The sequence below is a fragment of the Schistocerca gregaria genome, chromosome 2 (genome assembly GCF_023897955.1).
Source record: "Schistocerca gregaria isolate iqSchGreg1 chromosome 2, iqSchGreg1.2, whole genome shotgun sequence".
NCBI lineage: Eukaryota > Metazoa > Arthropoda > Insecta > Orthoptera > Acrididae > Schistocerca > Schistocerca gregaria.
Window position 1 is genome coordinate 232,619,998 of NC_064921.1, and position 19,008 is coordinate 232,639,005.

At 43.1% G+C, this 19,008-nt stretch overlaps 1 protein-coding gene across 4 annotated transcripts in view; it reads right to left on the reverse strand.

Annotated features, from left to right (window-relative positions):
- LOC126336758 (long-chain-fatty-acid--CoA ligase 1) overlaps nucleotides 1–19,008 on the reverse strand; it is a 603,077-nt gene that overhangs the window by 133,554 nt on the left and 450,515 nt on the right. Inside the window, exon 1 of one of the 4 annotated variants that reach the window (XM_050000764.1) lies at nucleotides 11,767–12,225. The exons of the other annotated variants lie outside the window; for them this stretch is intronic. The gene's annotated coding sequence lies outside the window, so the exon portion shown is untranslated. Of the gene's footprint in view, nucleotides 1–11,766; nucleotides 12,226–19,008 lie in introns of those variants that run through there. 4 annotated transcript variants of the gene reach the window in all.

A 19,008-nucleotide genomic window follows, 5' to 3' on the forward strand; every position in this document is an offset into this window, starting at 1 on the left:
AGTTTTATTCACTATCCAAGCTGAAGTAACGCCATAGTTTATCGGACAAAAATATGCCTGAACTGTAGAATTCCAGAAAAGTTAATGCTCAATTCTGCATCATCGAAATTGTCTTAGGTAAACATTACGTGAGGTGTTAAGTTGTTCTAATTCACGACTGCTCGCACAGTTTAGCTCAGGCAGAACAGATATTTTATGCGTGACAGCATTGAAGTAAAGCTATGGAACACGTGAACAATGGTGTATTTTGCCGTCAGAGCGGAATAAAACAATTGCCTTCTATTCATCGTCGTCGTTACTTGTTCATTACAGGATACACCTCAGCGTGAGACTAGCAAAAATTTACACGACTGGGATGCTGTGCTTCTATCTGTTCATATATTATCACTGCAAATGACGCCTACTCGTTTAATGTAAGTACTGTATATTGTAGTCTATTCATTCTCAGGACCGAGTCTACGTGACCTCCGCCTATATACAGGGGTTGGTCAAGAATGTCTAAATATTGCATGAAATGCATGGTTAAACATAAATTGAGATGCTAGCAAGCTAGCAGGTTGCGATGTTTTATCTGACCGCCAGCGGCACCTGTGCTGTGTCATCAATACGTTGTGAGTGTGAGGCGTGGTCAAAATACCGGCCTGTGTAATCTTGAGTGCAGTATGTCGGAGCTAAGTGAATTCGAGCGTGGGCAAATTGTTGTATTCGTATGGTGAGTGCGTCCACAACAAAGGAAGTTGTGGTGTTTCGAGAGGCACCGATGAAAGGTTTATAACGCATACAGGGAAAGCGGTAAAACATCACAATACGGACGAAAGAGCACGCTAAATGATTGTGACAAGCGGTCATTGAAGAGAATACATAACTCTTATCACAGAACTAACGTTACGATGGAAGAAACAATCAAGTAATTTCGGCAAACACAGAGGGGATGGTTTACTATTATCGTTAAATTCTACTAGCGTGAATGAACTTTCCGTTACATTGACGATGTAAGTGGTAGTTAGCCTTTCTGGCCTTTATTGGGAAAAGTTAACGTTCGATAAATTCGCCGAGCCCAAGTCTATGTTAACGTCACTCACCAAACATTGTAGGAATGCGGTTCAGATGCCTGTACAGATTACCTTTCTTTCCATTTTTCTTTCCTTCGAAGCGGATTCCGTGTTAGAACTGTCAGTTTCTAGATATCGCATATCAGTTCTTTCCTCTTCGCCTCACATCGACCCTGAGCAGACAGTACTGCCTTCTCTGGTCTTTATCCTCGCTTATATCCGTTATCTTCACGGTATCGTTATCTTAATTTTTGGATTTAATATAAATAGTAGGTCACGAATGGCTCTCCCATCGCAGTTTTTCTGTTCCATAATAGGTTTAAAAGCAGAAAGTAACAAGACGTAACAGCCTTGCGCATTATCGAATACAAACTTACACCACTTAATAACGCATAAAAATGGTTCAGATGGTTCCGAGCACTATGGGACTTGACATCTGAGGTCATCAGTCCGCTAGACTTAGAACTACTCAAACCTAACTCACCTAAGGACATCAAACACAGCCATGCCCGAGGCAGGATTCTAGCCTGCGACCGTAGCAGCAGCGCGGTTCCGGACTGAACCTAGAACCGGTCGGCCACAGCGGCCGACAATAACGCATAGAAATAAGGACAAATATTAACTTCTTATCGAGTATGTATCAAATTTTGTACACTAATAAATGATTCCCGTCGTTTGTGAGTTTAGGCGAACGCTAAAATTTTTAATAGTGTTATGCACATTCGAATAGGCAGCACTCAATCTGCTGTGGTGTGTGACTGTCTCACTTTAACTGTGTTATTTTGGAAGAGAAATTGCATTTCAAAATGCAGGATTCACTGTGTTTGGAAACAGCGCAAATAGGGTAACAGAGCAATAAAGTCAATAAAAGATAAATGCCTATAACTAATGAGACATCATACAGTGACGATGTGACACACTTGATATTGCAGCGCGTTGAAGAAAGATGCGTCGCTGATCCTGGCGGAAGTTACTAAGCTGTATTAAAATGCCATGAGAAAATGCAACTTGTGAAGACAATAAATGAAATTTAAAATCAAGATAGTGACTGCCTGTGGATAGAACAGAGGAAATGGAATAGCTTTTCACGGAATACGAAGAAGTGCTGTACAGAAAGTTCTGAGACTTTAGGTAATATAACTATACTAAACGTGAGAAGCAGATTTCAGGTGTTATTTTGACATCTTAGTACAGGAAATATAGAATTTTTCTTGTTTCTGAAATCAACGAAAACGGTGTTAAAATCCGCAATGGAGCGCACCAAGAGGGCTAGTGAGAATGTCGCGTCGATCACCCTCACTTATCACCCAGAAAGGAATTAATATAAACTTTGTACATTTCGAGACTTTAGGAAGCTAGTATCACTTCAAGTGGAAAGACAAATATTTTGATATTACTCAACAAAGTGAATCATCGGCCTATCAACAAATGTTATCACATGACATTGAACAGCCATTGTTTCAGTGGAAAATATTGTGTGTGGTTACATGCCTCGGTCAGAACAAGATAAACTACTGCGAGAAATGCCATCTCGATCCGCGGAAACTTGCAGTTAACGTCTTGAAATTTTCAGATGATGAAAAGGAGAGAAAGGAGCGATAGTGCTGACGGGAGAGGTGCAGAATGTGAAAGTGAAATGGTGAAGTTGAAAAAGTTGGCGGTGTGCATGAGGGACACGATGCTGGGTGAAGTGGGATCCAGGTATCTGCCCCAAACAAGAACGAAGTACACCCAAATGTCCCATTGCCGATGTGGATAAATGTCCAGTAGCAATTTATGGGACACCTATCGTATTATAAATTAAAATCCCTCCGCCGCGTTTTTCTGTCTGTATGTGAAAGATAATCTCAAACTACGGCAGGGATTTTGGTACGGTTTTCATTGAGAGACCGATTCACAAGTTCACGAGGTAGGTTTGTGTATATAAATTATAAATATTTCTTGCAAACTGACTGACCTATCACGATCATTGTCAATTAAGTAGTGCTCCTGAGAAATTTGCTTTGATCGTTGAAGTTGTTATAGAATTTGAAGGTAATATTAATTTATCTAACGTTGTTCTGCGAGTATTAATTGTAAATGTACGCAGGAGCCCGCAAACAAAGTTACCGCTACGCCAGACAAGAACTTAGTGCTACCTGTACGAAAGTGGAGCGATTCACAAGTTAATATTAATACGAACTTCGCAGCTTTTTATCGAACAGAAGCGGACCGCAATGCTAGCAAGTAAACTCGTCAAACGATTTTTCTCTCTCAGATTTTTTTCGGCACCTTACAATCATTTACGAACGACGCGTCAGTTTCAAAAGGATGTTCCTTATCTTGGATTTATTGCGTAAAAATGAAGCTCGAGAATTAAAACGGACAGTTGCATAAAGACAAAAGGGGGATTCATACACATTACATTGTAAATAATGCTAACAAAGTGACTGTGTACGAGGCATATTGTCAAAAAAAGGGGTTGTCAGTGTTTAATTATTGTGCCGTACAGTGCATTTTCTTCTAGAAGTACATCGTGTGACAGCACTCTCTGCCCCCCTTCCCTGTTTTCGGGTATAAACGCGATGGTGCTGCCACCCTGGGGGCAGGTCTTAAGTTCGATTTGCCAGGACGTTTCCACAAAAACAAGAATTCATAACTAGTTTGTGGAAAGTAGACGTATAACAGAGCAAATTGCAAGAACCATGAGCGTGGTTGAGCGGGCACGGTCACGGTGTTGAACTGTAAAGCGGAAGATCTGTGTTCAAATCGGTCTTTTTTTCCGTTGCAAGTAAAGATGTAATGAATAGTGAGAGCAGGCGAGATGCCGCACAGACTTCTCGTACAAATCAAACCAACAAGTGTGAACTATGTTACAACAAAGGAATTAAAGAGTCAAAAACTACCAAAATTGAAGGCAAGAGTCTTAACATGACGTACTTGCGTAGAACAAATACACTCAGTCGCAAAAGTATTCGGACAGCAAGTAACGGCGCATAATTTTGCAGTTTGCCGCATGAACAAATACAGAAATTGCACTTTGTAATGTATTTGGGACTCTGGGTACGATGTTGCAACGTGAAACATGCGTCAAATACGAAGAATTATTGTTGGACATGTGTCTGTTACGTAATATTTCCTGAAAACGGCATGGGAAGGTGCAACAAAAGTAATCGGATAAAGGTGGACAACGTGAGAGAGTAGTTCATTCCGAGACGCACGGAGGGTGAAGCGACTGCAGTGTGTCCGACATTTCCGCGAGACGAAAGCGACGATTAGTAACCACGTATCGCGAGCCTGTGCAGGTCGACGGTGGGACGCAGATGGAAGTGTTCTACGTTCGAGCAAAGGCAATTTGTCGCTTATCATCACGCAAAGGGGAAAACCTGTAGAGAAATTGCCGCAATAGTGAACATGAAGAAAAGTACAGTTCACGACACTATTAAACGGTTCGAGAAAGAAGACCGATGGGAATTCCGTTGCAGTACAGGACGGCCACGGACATTTTCACAGAGAGATGAACGTGTGATTGTGCGAAAGGTTCAACAGAATCCGAAAATAACTGCCACACGAATTGCAAATGAGGTGGAGGGAGACCTTGGTATAAAAGTTCATCCCGAAACCGTGCGGAAAGTACTACGACGATCGCAGTACCATGGTCGAGTGGCACGGCGAAAGCCATTCATAAATGCAGTGAACCAGAAGAAACGTATGCGGTTTGCGAGGGAATACACCGAATACGATCAGGCTTGGTGGACTCGGGTGATATTTTGCGACGAATGTAAATTTACATTATAGCAAAGCGACGGAAAGGCAAACGTGTGGCGAAAGACCAATAAAGAGCTGAATCCCAGGAACATCAAACCAACAGTAAAGTTTGGAGGTGGGAGCATTATGGTGTGGGGATGCATGTCCGGCAATGGTGTGGGTGATTTAGTGTTCATTGGTGATACGATGAACAAGGAAGCGTATTTGAATATACTGCGAGGACATTTGAAGCAGAGTGCACGACATCTAGGTATTGCGAACAACTTTCATTTTTATCAGGATAATCATCCCAAGCATACCGCGCATATTGTACAAATGGGGTTGCTCTTCAATTGACCGAAAGTATTGCACCCCTCTCCCCAATCACCAGACCTTAACCCAATCGAACATTTGTGGGATAAATTGAAACGGAGCCTCCGCGCGGACATCATCTATACGAAAGAGACCTTGAAAGAGAAACTGCGCCAAGAATGGGCAAATATAGGCTCAGATTTCACGAAAAAACTCGTGGAAAGCATGCCTAGTAGATTGGAGGAGGAACTGAAAATGAAAAGTGGACCCGCAAGGTATAGACATTTTCGTCGTACAACTTATGAACATTTATTGGACAGTGTCCGAATACTTTTGTAGCAGCAGGGTGTGCAAGATGTTTCATTTTTGTTGTTAATTTTTCTGTTATTTATGTTTTGGAAACGAAATAATACAATAATTCTTTTGTAATTAATGTTGGTACGCGTATATATTGATAATACATATGTTTGGGTTTCACAGTCAGTGTTTCTCGAGTACTCATTGTGAAACTTCCCACTGTCCGAATACTTTTGCGACTGTGTGTACAGTAGAAGCTACTACATCTGGAGGTCCCTTCATTACCCCTGGTTTTGCAAACGGACGTTACGCCACGACACAGAAATTTGAATGTAGTGAACAGATACCTCAGTGAGCGGACAGACAGTTTATAACTTAATGAAAAAAAAAAAAAAAACCAAGGGGGCACCAGGGAGATTTGAATACAGATCTTCCCCTTCGCAGTCTATCACCGTCACCAGATAATCACAACGCCGTGGCTATTCAAATTTGCTCTATATTGAATATCTTGAGCTTAGACTTTGCACTGTTTCTATTTCGCTTTTTTTCGCAATTCAGTGCACCTTCTTCTTGTTTCCATGCTTGATCTATGTTCAGTTTTTGACGGGCTCTCCACTGAGCTATCTTACCACTAAATCTGTGTGGGGTTGCGATGGGAAGTTTCCGTTGTTAGTAGTAAACGTTACTTTCCACAATGGATGTCGTATTCAGTATCATTCAGGATCCTACTTACACTTTCGCACTTCCTTAAAATGCATGTTTTTTAGTGTAAATTAACGACAATTAACGAATTTTTAATAATATTTTTCAGGGTACGCCATTCCTCCTTGGTCACCCCGTACACATAGATGTATTAGGCAGTGCGGAAGTGATTACTTGTACGGGAAATCTAGAAGCACATTTCACATTCGAACGTGCACACTATCCACGTGTAAGGAAACGGTCCACTGCATCTGTAAGAGTTCACATGAGGCATGGGCAGCCTTTGGTGATCCGCAGATCTGATTCACGTTCTTACTTCACCTCTCCGGCCGCCTCGTCACGTGATACTAGAACAGCGCTCCTAGCGCATGAAGTCAAAACTAATATCCATGACAATGTTTATGAGGTAATGCACTGATATGAATGGCAGCCTTTTCGCGACACGCTACGGCAACAAATTATGCCTCAAAGCACCTTTTTTTTAGTACATTCATTTTATTTTCACCCCATCTTCAGATGTGTTCATTTATTTACGCGTCGTGAACATTTCTCCTTACGACGTTTTGCAATAAATGCTTTAGAACTTTTCGTTGCATAATATTGTCAAACCGTTGGTGAAGAAACAATGTTCACACCTGAAGACAGGACATATAAAAATAAACGACTATAAAAGCTACTGGCTGCGAGTATCTCATTGTAAATTACCTTCAGTTTCAGCAGCTGTAGACGTCAACAGCGGACAAGAATCCATACATCCATGGATAATATAAAAATGGATGTATGCATTGGCAGTATGTATGTATGTATGTATGTATGTACCACATATCCTCCTAAACCACTGGACCAATTTCAGCCAGACTTGGTGCATAGATCACTTACTGTCTGAAAAGAATGGCTGTAGGGGTGAGAACCACCAACCTATCAAAGGAGTGGGGGTGAAAAAGCAATGTAACCCACGACACGTGAATTCCCGTACTTTAGTCATTGACTTGAGAATGAGAGCTCTTAGTGAACTGCAACAAAATTTGTAGGTAATTTCAAACCTTTACGAAACTTTTTCTTCTTAATAACCCACACAAAATGGAAAAGAAAAAAAGTTTATCGCTTACTATGTTCTCACTGATCATGCAGTAAAACTGATGCCTGAAGCATGACGTTTAATTTATTATTTCTTTACTTGCAACTGTATACGCAACCCATTTTGCAGGCAGCATTCACTTGTACCATTGAACATTTCACGAAAATTCTATCAGTTCAGGAGATATGACGTCAAAAGCACTGGCATACGTGAAAAACTGCCGCATCACACAAAACGTTTAAATTTATCACTTCGTTGTTACCAAATATATTCATAATTCATTTCGCGGAGAGCAGCCCCGCGTATCACGAAATGTGCCTGGAAAAATATATCACTATATAGCAAATAGTTCAGGGATATGGCGTCATAAACATTGAGCTACGTGAAAATGAAACTACAGAGCAAGATTCGCTATAGATGCAGGTGAAATACGTGTAGAAATACGTGTAAAATGTGTTAAATGTATGAAGCACAGTCCCCGGGTTCGATTCACGGCGGGGTTGGGGATTTTCTCTGCCTCGTGATGACTGGGTGTTGTGTGTTGCCCTTAGGTTAGTTAGGTTTAAGTAGTTCTAAGTTCTAGGGGACTGATGACCATAGATGTTAAGTCCCATAGTGCTCAGAGCCATTTGAACCTTTTTTTTATGAAGCACAGCTGACATGTGCATACGTGGGCTAATTCTAGACATCTGGAAACATATCAGTGAAACTTGGTACTTACATTAGTTACCATCTGGGAAAGAATACTGCGCGAGCAAGACCCATAATCATCAGAGAGAGAGAGAGAGAGAGAGAGAGAGAGAGAGAGAGAGAGAGAGAAAGGAAGGGATGAGCAGGGAAGGGGGGGGGGGGCGGAGGAGGAGTGAAAGGGGATGGACAGAAAAGGGGGGGTGTAGTTTCGCTGGAATAAATACACACTGACAGTGCTAGGCACTAGGCTAGTTTTCTTTTTAATATTGTCAACAAGAGGAAAAAAAACAAGAAAATATGGTAAAGAAGCAGGCAAACCCAGTCGTGAAAACAATTAGGAGTAACATTGTGATTTTTGGCCTCAGGCAGGTCATTCGAGGGTTTGAAATTTAGTGTGTTAATTTCCACAAACACTAATAGCCAAAATGTCTTATGTATTTCTTCAAAAGTACTTCTGACGACTGATCGCTTGGGCGTGGACTGTTGCTGTAACACAAACTAAATTGACATTGAAACTCATTCTGTAAATTGACATTCATTGGTCTGCGTTAATGGGCTGCAGACTTTAGGGTAGCCGAGGGCCGGCGGAAATAACAGAATGAGTGTCCCGGGTGAAGTACAATACTAGTGCCTCGCTCTCCCGGAGTTTCTTCCCATGCCGGGTTGAAACCAGTCTCGGATGGCGCCGGTTGTCCACCCAGGATATACACGAAGACAGTAGCGGTGATCGAAAATTTATTTACGCTTCGTCTAAAGGGCTTGTCAAGTGGCCGGGAGGTGCTTTCATAACATCTATAGACTATTGACGTGGAACTGTGTGTCACACGGGCCATAGTGACGTATAATCTTCACCACATGGCGACTCTGGTTGACACTGCTTTAAATTCTTTCCCTTGTGCAGAGCTATTCTCGAGCTCTCGACCCTTTGGCTGACGTCTAGTCGTCTTAGCTTATACGGCTGATCAAGACGGCTAATCAAGGTGAAACTGATCATTCTCTGCTTATCTCGTCTCACTCTGCCCACAGCTTCCTCCGACCTCTATTTCCGAGAGTGGAATGTATTTACCACACACTCCGTTCTAGTATTTGCTTCACCACACTGATTACGAACTTTATCAAGAGAATAAAAAATAAGTGAACTTAATACGCTCGCGTTAATGAGCGAGTTTAGGTCTCAATTCCAGTAGTCAGCGATGTTGCCCAAAGCCGAACGTGTTTCCTACAAAGTGCGTCGCGTCAACCACTGAACACAGTCCGTCGCGAAATATATACATGGGATCTGTTAATATTAATTAGTTCAGAAACCGTTGATATCCAAACGAAGCTTTCAATAAGGGAAGTACGGAAAGGGTCCGAGGATTTTGTAATGTGGTAGATATACCAAACATTTTCCTTTTCCGAGATAATTTAACAAAGGAGTATTAACATGTTCAAAGATTTTTACGTTTTTACAGGATTCTTGAATAATGTTACAATGATCATTGTTCAATTAAAAAACGATAATAGTGTTTATACATGGACAAATGTTAGGAACATTGGCCATATGCAAAGTAATAACGTCCTTTGTATGCACACACATGAACAGAGAATAATATGACACACAGACTTAATATCGCTTTTACATCCTGAACATTTTAAAATATTGAAACGTGGTTTGCAACATCACTTACAATTTATGTAGAGTGGGTTTGCGTAACACGTAACATTTAAGTAACTGTTCAGTATAGCGAAAAGCGTTCGACTTCTGATATTACGGAAAGAGGGCTCATAATTTTGTTGTATGATTTATATTCTTAACTTATCGACCGCTTTACTGAAGGTTCCATAAATTAAACTATAATTTTTTATGATATTAGGAAGATCATTGTGACAGATTATTGTGACATAACAGTGGTTAATGTTATCGTTGAAATGTTTGGCAAACGTATACAAGAAACGAGTGGTATGGCGGCCTGTATGCCGCACTCCAGGTTAATTAGCGCCAAGCGAGGCACTCAATCGTCATTCATTATATGCAGCGGACATTAGACACGAGGACATACACCTATTTGAAATGTGTCTTCCTAATTTCCCTCGGATAAGCTAAATGTTATTGCACAGCTATAATCGACCCTGCATGTTGACCTATAAAGTACGACAAAGTAGATTTAACTTTGTTCTCAGAAGTCACAGACCATGTTCTTGTTGCCTGCAACAGCCTGTCACGAAAACCCCACTTGGCTTTGTTTATACCGCAAAGTAGATTCCAGCCGCCTCGCCTCTCGTTTTTAGCACGTCTCAGAAATTTTTGGCAAAATGTGTAGTATCAAAAATAAAAAGCGTTGTATAACTCTATTCACCTTTTCAAGAGCTTTCGAAAACCGTTACATTAGCTATATTAACGAATTAAAAATTGAGCACTTGCTCCAATATCTCAGCTTATGCGCTAATTAATGGTACAACAAAATTACCTTATCCTGTGCTTGCTGTAATTTGCCGAGAACCTTGTTTCGGTATCAGAATATAGAAGGGGGTCATGCGTTTCACTGTTTATTGAGCGTATCCAATGTCTTCTGGCCATCATAAATAACATTGTCCAGAAGCACAATACGGTGACATCAACCAGCAAGATCGCCTTTCTTGTGTAATTTTGTTAGTCACGAAGATATGGACAGCAGTAAGTAGCATGCTATAGCATTATTTATTTGGTAATCCACTTACTCTCAAAGTCCTGTTCAAAGAAAGATCACAGTGTACCACTGGCTTAACACATAATTGGCTGATACTCAGGGTAACTTAACTCTTCCACCTGCTGAAGGCGACAGTAAAAAATGAAAATTCGCACTGGTCATTCATTAAACCTTCTTCAGCTGAATCTTCGTTGAACATTACGTACAACAACGAACTGATGCACTTTTCAATCAAGGACTGTTTTTTCTATACAGAACGTATCGTTTAAAAGTACTACAGTACTGTACGATATGTACCTGTATTGTCAATAAAAAACATTAATGCAATTACTGTTTTGCTATCTTATATTCTACATGAATGAGTAGCACTTCCACCGCCTCCTTGTTGGAGCACGTTGTACTGTCACAAATCTTCAACTGATGGCTGTTGACTGAATGAGTGGTATGCATTTTCCCTGTGTTTCCATTTGTTTACTGTCACGCAGTGGTCGAGTTACGTTATTCCGGCTACCTGCACTGCGTGATAGCACAGTAGAACTAAAGCTAGTTTCGTCTTGCGTTTTTAATAACATAATTTTTACTTGAGGGGCACACTATGATAAGCTTTTGAGCAGGTGTTGAGGAAACTAGGTTACAAGATAAATTATTAGGGTGCTATTTTTTTAAAAAAAGGACACTGTTGTTCATAGCGTCGTTAACGACCAAAATTATTTCGCTTCTGGATGAAAAGTTACTTGGTGTGTTCAAGACATATGACACACACACACACACACACACACACACACACACACACACACACACACACACACACACATAGTGTTTACAAGTCGAAATAATGCTCCTGACACACACACACACACACACACACACACACACACACACACACACACACAGTGTTTACAAGTCGAAATAATGCTCCTGACACACACACACACACACACACACACACACACACACACACACACACACACACACACACGCTGTGTATACAAGTCGAAATAATGCTCCTGATATACTATAGCACCAAACACTAAACTTCGCACTATTGTCACAGTCTACGAAGTCTCAATAGCAGATTCCCTCCAGAAACACGTCAATAACAGCGAAGTTTCGCGGAAGCCTTTGCCACCAACCCTCAAACACACATCCCGATTGTCCTCGGCCACCTGCTGAAACGACGGAGAACAGATACTGGCGTACCGAGAAGAAGAAGAAGAAAACTGGCAATGTGTGGTGGTACCTGAGCGCGGTCAGACGATCGGGGCGGGCGTCGGCACACCAACTAAAGTACCCGGTCAGGCACGGCAGAGCGCGCGTCTCATGGCTACGCCTCGGCGCCGCGGACAACACTGGGCTAGGCAGCTGCGTCCACCCCGCCGCAGGCACAATCGCGCACTCTCCACCACGGGGGCACGCTGCCAGGGGCCCAAGGACGTTCCGCCGCCGAACTCACCTATATCTGGCCGGCCGCCTCGCCGTGTCCGTGACTCACTCGTCACTTGTCTCCGCACCACCACCAGTTCGATTACCGGCCGGATTCGTCCTGTCGTTGGTCTTTCGCTGTTTCCATACACCGAGACGAAAGAGTCGTGGTATACCTCCTTATAGCGTGTCGGACATCTTCTTGCCAGGCGCAGTGAAGCAACTAGACTGGCATGGGCTCAACAAGTCGTTTGAGGTCCCCTGCAGAAACATCGAGCCATGCTGCCTCTACAGCCGTCCTAATTCCGGAAGCGCTGTCGGTGCACGATTTTGTGCACGAACTGACGTTTCACAAGGGGAGGCCTCAGACACGGCCAACCGATTCGGCTCAAATTTGGCAGGTCGCTTGTGTACAACCTAAAACGAAGGAATCTAAGATATTTTGGGACAACGCCACCGCGTTTTTGAGAAAATCACCCATAATGGTTATGACGAGCAATCGACTCGAAATTGGGTGGATCGATAGATAATTGTGAATAGAGCATTTTTCATCATGAGGTATGGGGTCCGAAAACGCATACTTTTCCAGAAATCGAGGTAAGAAACTTTTACAACTGCCGCTTCTGTACCAATGCCGAGAGCACCGTTAGCGCAACGACTTTGGTCACTGGCTGGGACCTGGGTTCGAATCTCGAAGAAAGCTAGTGGATGTTATTCTTATCGTTCGTATTTTTCCGCATCAATTGATAGGGGTAGGAGGGTTAATAAGGTAAGAAAATCAATAAGGAATGATAATAATAAGGTAGGCAAACTAATTTCCCAAACGCCATGAGATAGTAAATTATTAAACTTTTAAGCCTTGTCACATGAAAACAACTACGAGTAAGAGTGCTGCGGCTTCCTCACGAGGGATCACAGGTAGCCATCTACATCTACATCTACATCTACATGATTACTCTGCAACTCACATTTAAGTGCTTGGCAGAGGGTTTATCGATAGCCGTGCGGTTCTAAGCGCGTCAGTCTGGAGCCGCGAGACCGCTACGGTCGCAGGTTCGAATTCTGCCTCGGGCATGTATGTGTGTGATGTCCTTAGGTTAGTTAGGTTTAAGTAGTTCTAAGTTCTAGGGGACTGATCACCTCAGCTGTTAAGTCCCATAGTGCTCAGAGCCATTTTGAAGGGTTCATCGAACCACAGTTATGCTATCTCTCTACCATTCCACTCCCGAACAGCGCTCGGGAAAAACGAACACATACACCTTTCTGTTCGAGCTCTGATTTCTCTTATTTTATTTTGATGATTATTCCTACCTATGTAGGCTGGGATCAACAAAATATTTTCGCATTCTGAAGAGAAAGTTGGTGACTGAAATTTAGTAAATAAATCTCGCCGCAACGAAAAACGTCTTTGTTTTAATGACTCCCATCCCAACTCGCGTATCATATCTGCCACACTCTCTCCCCTATTACGTGATAATAAAAAACGAGCTGCCCTTTTTTTGCACCCTTTCGATGTCCTCCGTCAATCCCACCTGGTAAGGATACCACACCGTGCAGCAATATTCTAACAGAGGACGAACGAGTGTAGCGTAAGCTGTCTCTTTAGTGGACTTGTTGCATCTTTAAGTGTCCTGCTAATGAAACGCAACCTTTGGCTCGCCTTCCCCACAATATTATCTACGCGGTCTTTCCAACTGAAGTTGTTCGTAATTTTAACACCCACTCAGGTGCTTAGTTTAATTGACAGCCTTGAGAATTGTACTATTTATCGAGTAATCGAATTCCAACGGATTTTTTTTGGAACTCATGTGGATCACCTAGCACTTTTCGTTATTTAGCGTCAAATGCCACCTGACACACCATACAACAATCTTTTCTACGTCGCTTTGCAACTGATACTCGTCTTCGGATGATCTTACTAGACGGTAAATTACAGCATCAACTGCGAACAACCTAAGAGAACTGCTCAGATTGTCACCCAGGTCATTTATATAGATTGGGAACAGCAGAGGTCCCAGGACGCTTCCCTGGGGAACACCTGATATCACTTCAGTTTTACTCGATGATTTGCCGTCTATTACTACGAACTGCGACCTCCCTGACAGGAAATCACGAATCCAGTCGCACAACTGAGACGATACCCCATAGGCCCGCAGCTTGATTAGGGGTCGCTTGTGAGGAACGGTGTCAAAAGCTTTCGGAAAATCCAGAAATACGGAATCAGTCTGAGATCCCCTGTCGATAGCGGCCATTACTTCGTGCGAATAAAGAGCTAGCTGCATTGCACAAGAACGATATTTTCTGAAACCATGCTGATTACGTATCAATAGATCGTTCCCTTCGAGGTGATTCATAATGTTTGAATACAGTATATGCTCAAAAACCCTGCTGCAAACCGACGTCAATGATATAGGACTGTAGTTCGATGGATTACTCCTACTACCCTTCTTAAACACTGGTGTGACCTGCGCAATTTTTCAATCAGTAGGTACAGATCTATTGGTGAGCGAGCGGTTGTATATGATTGGTAAGTAGGGAGCTATTGTATCAGCGTAAACTGAAAGGAACCTAACCGGTATACAATCTGGACCTGAAGACTTGCCCATATCAAGCAATTTGAGTTGCCTCGCAACCCCTAAGGTATCTACTTCTAAGAAACTCATGCTAGCAGCTGTTCGTGTTTCAAATTCTTGAATATTCTATTCGTCTTCCCTGGTGAAGGAATTTCGGAAAACTGCGTTCAATAACTTCGCTTTAGCGGCACAGTCGTCGGTAACAGTACCATCGGCACTGCACAGCGAAGGTATTGACTGCGTCTTGCCGCTTGTGTACTTGTAAATACGACCAGAATTTCTTCGGATTTTCTTCCAAATTTCGAGATAATGTTTCGTTGTGGAACCTATTAAAGGCATCTTGCATTGAAGTCCGTTACAAATTTCGCGCGTCTGTAAATTTTAGCCAATCTTCGGGATTTCGCGTTCTTCTGAACTTCGCATGCTTTTACCGTTGCCTCTGCAACAGCGTTAGGACCTGTTTTGTGTACCACGGGAGATCAGTTCCTTCTCTTACCAATTTATGAGGTATGAATCTCTCAATTGCAGTTGCTACTATATCTTTGAATTTGAGCCACATCTCGTCTACATTTGCATAGTCAGTTCGGAAGAAATGGCGATTGTCTCTTAGGAAGGCTTCTTAGTGACACTTTATCCGCTTTTTTAAATAAAATTATTTTTGTTTGTTTCTTGTGGATTTGGAAGAAACGGTATTAAGCCTAGCTACAACGACCTTGTGATACTCGTACTAATCCCTGTATCAGTCATGATGCTCTCTGTTAGCTCTGGGTTGTTTGTGGCTAAAAGGGCAAGTGTGTTTTCGCAACCATTTACAATTCACGTGGGTTCGTGGACTAACTGCTCGAAATAATTTTCGGAGAAGCATTTAGGACAATCTCGGAAGATGTTTTCTGCCTACCACCGGTTTTGAACAAATACTTTTACCAACATATCGAGGGCAAACTAGATGTGACGTGGGCTCAACAAGTCGTTAGAGGTTCCCTGCACAAATATCGAGCCATGCTGCCTCTAAAGGCTCTGAGCACTATGGGACTTAACATCTATGGTCATCAGTCCCCTAGAACTTAGAACTACTTAAACCTAAGTAACCTAAGGACATTACACAACACCCAGCCATCACGAGGCAGAGAAAATCCCTGACCCCGCCGGGAATCGAACCCGGGAACCCGGACGTGGGAAGCGAGTACGCTACCGCACGACCACGAGATGCGGGCGCTGCCTCTGCAGCCGTCAGGTTCGCATTCACCTTGACCTGAGCTCGCTCCCAAAGGAGATTACCCCAACTTCGGTATACCGCTCGCGGTTTGGTGAACTTCGTTCGAAGTTCATTAATACGATCTTCATTTATGCGGATGGCACTAAGACCAATGACGGTGTCGGGTGTTATTTTATTGTCGGGGAACACAGTTTCAAATACCGGCTCCATGGCCATTGTTCGGTCTTCACAGCTGAGCTATTTGCCCTCTATCAGGCTGTTCTTTACATCCGCCGCCACCAACATTCTGCTTATGTCATCTGTTCTGATTCCCTGAGCGCCATCCAGAACCTCAGTGATCCGTTTCCGGTTCACCCTTTCGTGCACCGGATCCAACGCTCTCTTCAGGAGCTGGCGGACAGCGGTTCTCCGGTTACCTTTATGTGGGTTCCTGACCATGTCGGTATCCCTGGGAACGAAGCTGCCGATGCCGCGGCCAAGGCTGCGGTCCTCCAGCCTCGGACAGCTTCTTGCTGTGTGCCTTCATCTTATTTCAGCAGGGTCATTTGTCAGCGCATTTTATCGCTGTGGCATACCGATTGGTCTACACTTACTGAAAACAAGCTTCGGGTCTTGAAACCTCTCCCCACGGCTTGGACGACCTCTTCACTCCCTTCTCGGTGGGAGGAGGTCGTTTTGGCCCGGCTACGGATTGGACACCGCCGGTTCAGCCACCGTCATCTGCACCGTTCTGCCAACGTGGATAATTGCTTACGGTACGCCACATTTTAACGTCCTGTCCGAATTTTAATATCCTGCGCGTTGATCTTGGCCTACCATGTGTAAGTAGGCTGTTTAGGTTCTTATATTGGTAACGCCGCCGCCACGTAGCGCTCTGTATGAAAATCACTGGCTGTGCCGTGTGCAGTCTGTGGCTGGTTTGCATTGTTGTCTGCCATTGTAGTGTCGGGCAGCGGCAGCTGGATGCTAACAGCGCGTAGCGTTGCGCAGTTGGAGTTGAGGTAAATACATTGTTTGTTCTCTTTTAAAATCTTTCTTTGCTAACTGTGCCTATCAGTAGTTAGTGACTTCCGACTTCCGTAGTTTGAATCTGTTATTTAGCTGGCAGTAGTGGCGCTCGCTGTATTGCAGTAGTTCGAGTAACGAAGATTTTTGGTGAGGTAAGTAATTTGTGAAAGGTATAGGTTAATGTTAGTCAGGGCCATTCTTTCGTAGGGATTTTTAAAAGTCAGATTGAGTTGCGCTAAAAATATTGTGTGTCAGTTTAAGCACAGTCTTGTATCATTTTTCAAAGGGGACGTTTCACATGTACTCTGGATTAAATTTTAGCGGGTGACCCAGGAACAGCTGCTCGCGTTCTTCGTCTTATCCACTTGACATACCTGTCCAAGGACATTTGATTATGTTGTTTTCTTTTAATCCCTTGGCTGTTAATGTGCCTTTTATAGCGTTGTCCTTTTTAGTTGCTGCTTTAACCTTGTGCCTCGCAGTGCATTCATAATGTAGTGGGCACTGATTACCACTGTAGTTGTGCGCCCTAAAACCACAAACAAACTAAAAAATCTACAGCCGTCCTAATTCCGGAAGCGTTGTCTGTGCAGGATTTTGTGCACGAACTGACGTCTCAATTATGTCCCGTAATTGTTCGATGGGACACACGTCCTGCGATCTGGGTAGCTAAACCTTTCCCTCGAATTGTCCAGAACATTTTTTAAACCAATCGCGAACCCAGTGACGTGTTGCATCGTCATACATAAATATTGCATCGTTGTTTGGGAACAGGAAGTCCATGAATGGCCAACAGCTGAACATAAACGTTTCCAGTCAATGATAGATTCAGTTGGAGTAGAGGACCCAGTCCATTCCAAATAAACGCAGCCCGCACCATTATGGAACCGCTACCAGATTGCACAGTGCCCTGTTGACATCTTGCGTCTATGACTTCGTGGGGTCTGCGCCACACTCGAACCCTAACATCAGCTTTTACCAACTGAAATCGGGACTCATTTGATCCAGCCACGATTTCCCAGTCGTCTAGGGTCCGATATGGTCACACGCCAAAGAGAGGCGCTGCAGACGATGTAGTGTTGCTATCAAAGGCAATCGCGTCGGTCGTCTGCTGCCACAGATCATTAAAGCCAAATTTTACTGCACTATCCTAACGGATAAGTTCGCCATATGTCCCACATTGATTTCTGTGATTATTTCAAGCAGTGTTGCTTGTTGTTAACACTGGCAACTCTACACAAACGCAGCTGCCCTCGGTCGTTAAGTGAAGGCTTCCGGCCACTGCGTTGTCCGTGGTGAAAAGTGGCACCTGAAATTTTGTATTCTCGACACGCTCTTGACATTGCGGATCTCTGAATACTGTATTCCTTAATGATTTCCGGAATGGAATGTCCCATAAGTCTAGCGTTCAAAGTCTGTTAATTCTTGTCGTGCGGCCATACAAAATGCCCTGCGCTTTAAAACGAGGCGTGTTTTTTAAGTATCGTTTTGAAATTATAAAAGACGTGCTAAGATATCCCAATAATTCTATTTTTACACGAAAGGCTGTACCTTTATCTACGCACTGACGCCATTACAGTCTGATTCTTCCTTCTTTACGTTGTGTACTGAGTGTTTAAGATGCCTCCGAAAATCGTGAGTCCCGCCGACTGTGAAGTACAGGCTGTTATAATATTTCTTAGAGCTAAAGGCCTAAAAGCTATCGATATTCATCGTGAAATCTGTGTAGTTTACAGAGGAAAAATTATTAGTGATGGAATGGTAAGAAAGTGGGTGAGAGCATTTAAAGATGGCCGAACAAATGTACTTGATGAACAAGGGAGTGGGCGTCCTTCAGTCGTTAATGAAAGTTTGGTGCCGGAAGTGGACTATAAGGTGAGAGAAAACAGACGCTTTACGATTTCCCCCTTGCGGGATGACTTTCCTAATGTTTCTCGTAGTGTTTTGTATGGCACTGTGACCGAGCACTTGAATTGCTGAAAATTATGCGCACGTTGGGTACCGAAAATGTTGACGGATGTGCACAAAACCAAACGTTTAGACAGTGCATTGACTTTCCTTGAGCGGTACCACAACTACGGTGATGATTTGTTAAGCCAAACTGTTACGGGCGATGAAACATGGGTGGCCTACGTTGCACCAGAATCAAAGCAACAGTCCACGGAAGTTGAGGAAGGGCATCGTTTTGCTGCAAGACAATGCCCGTCCGCATGTGGCGAATAAGACCAAAGACCACATCTTTTCGATGGGAAACTCTAGAACA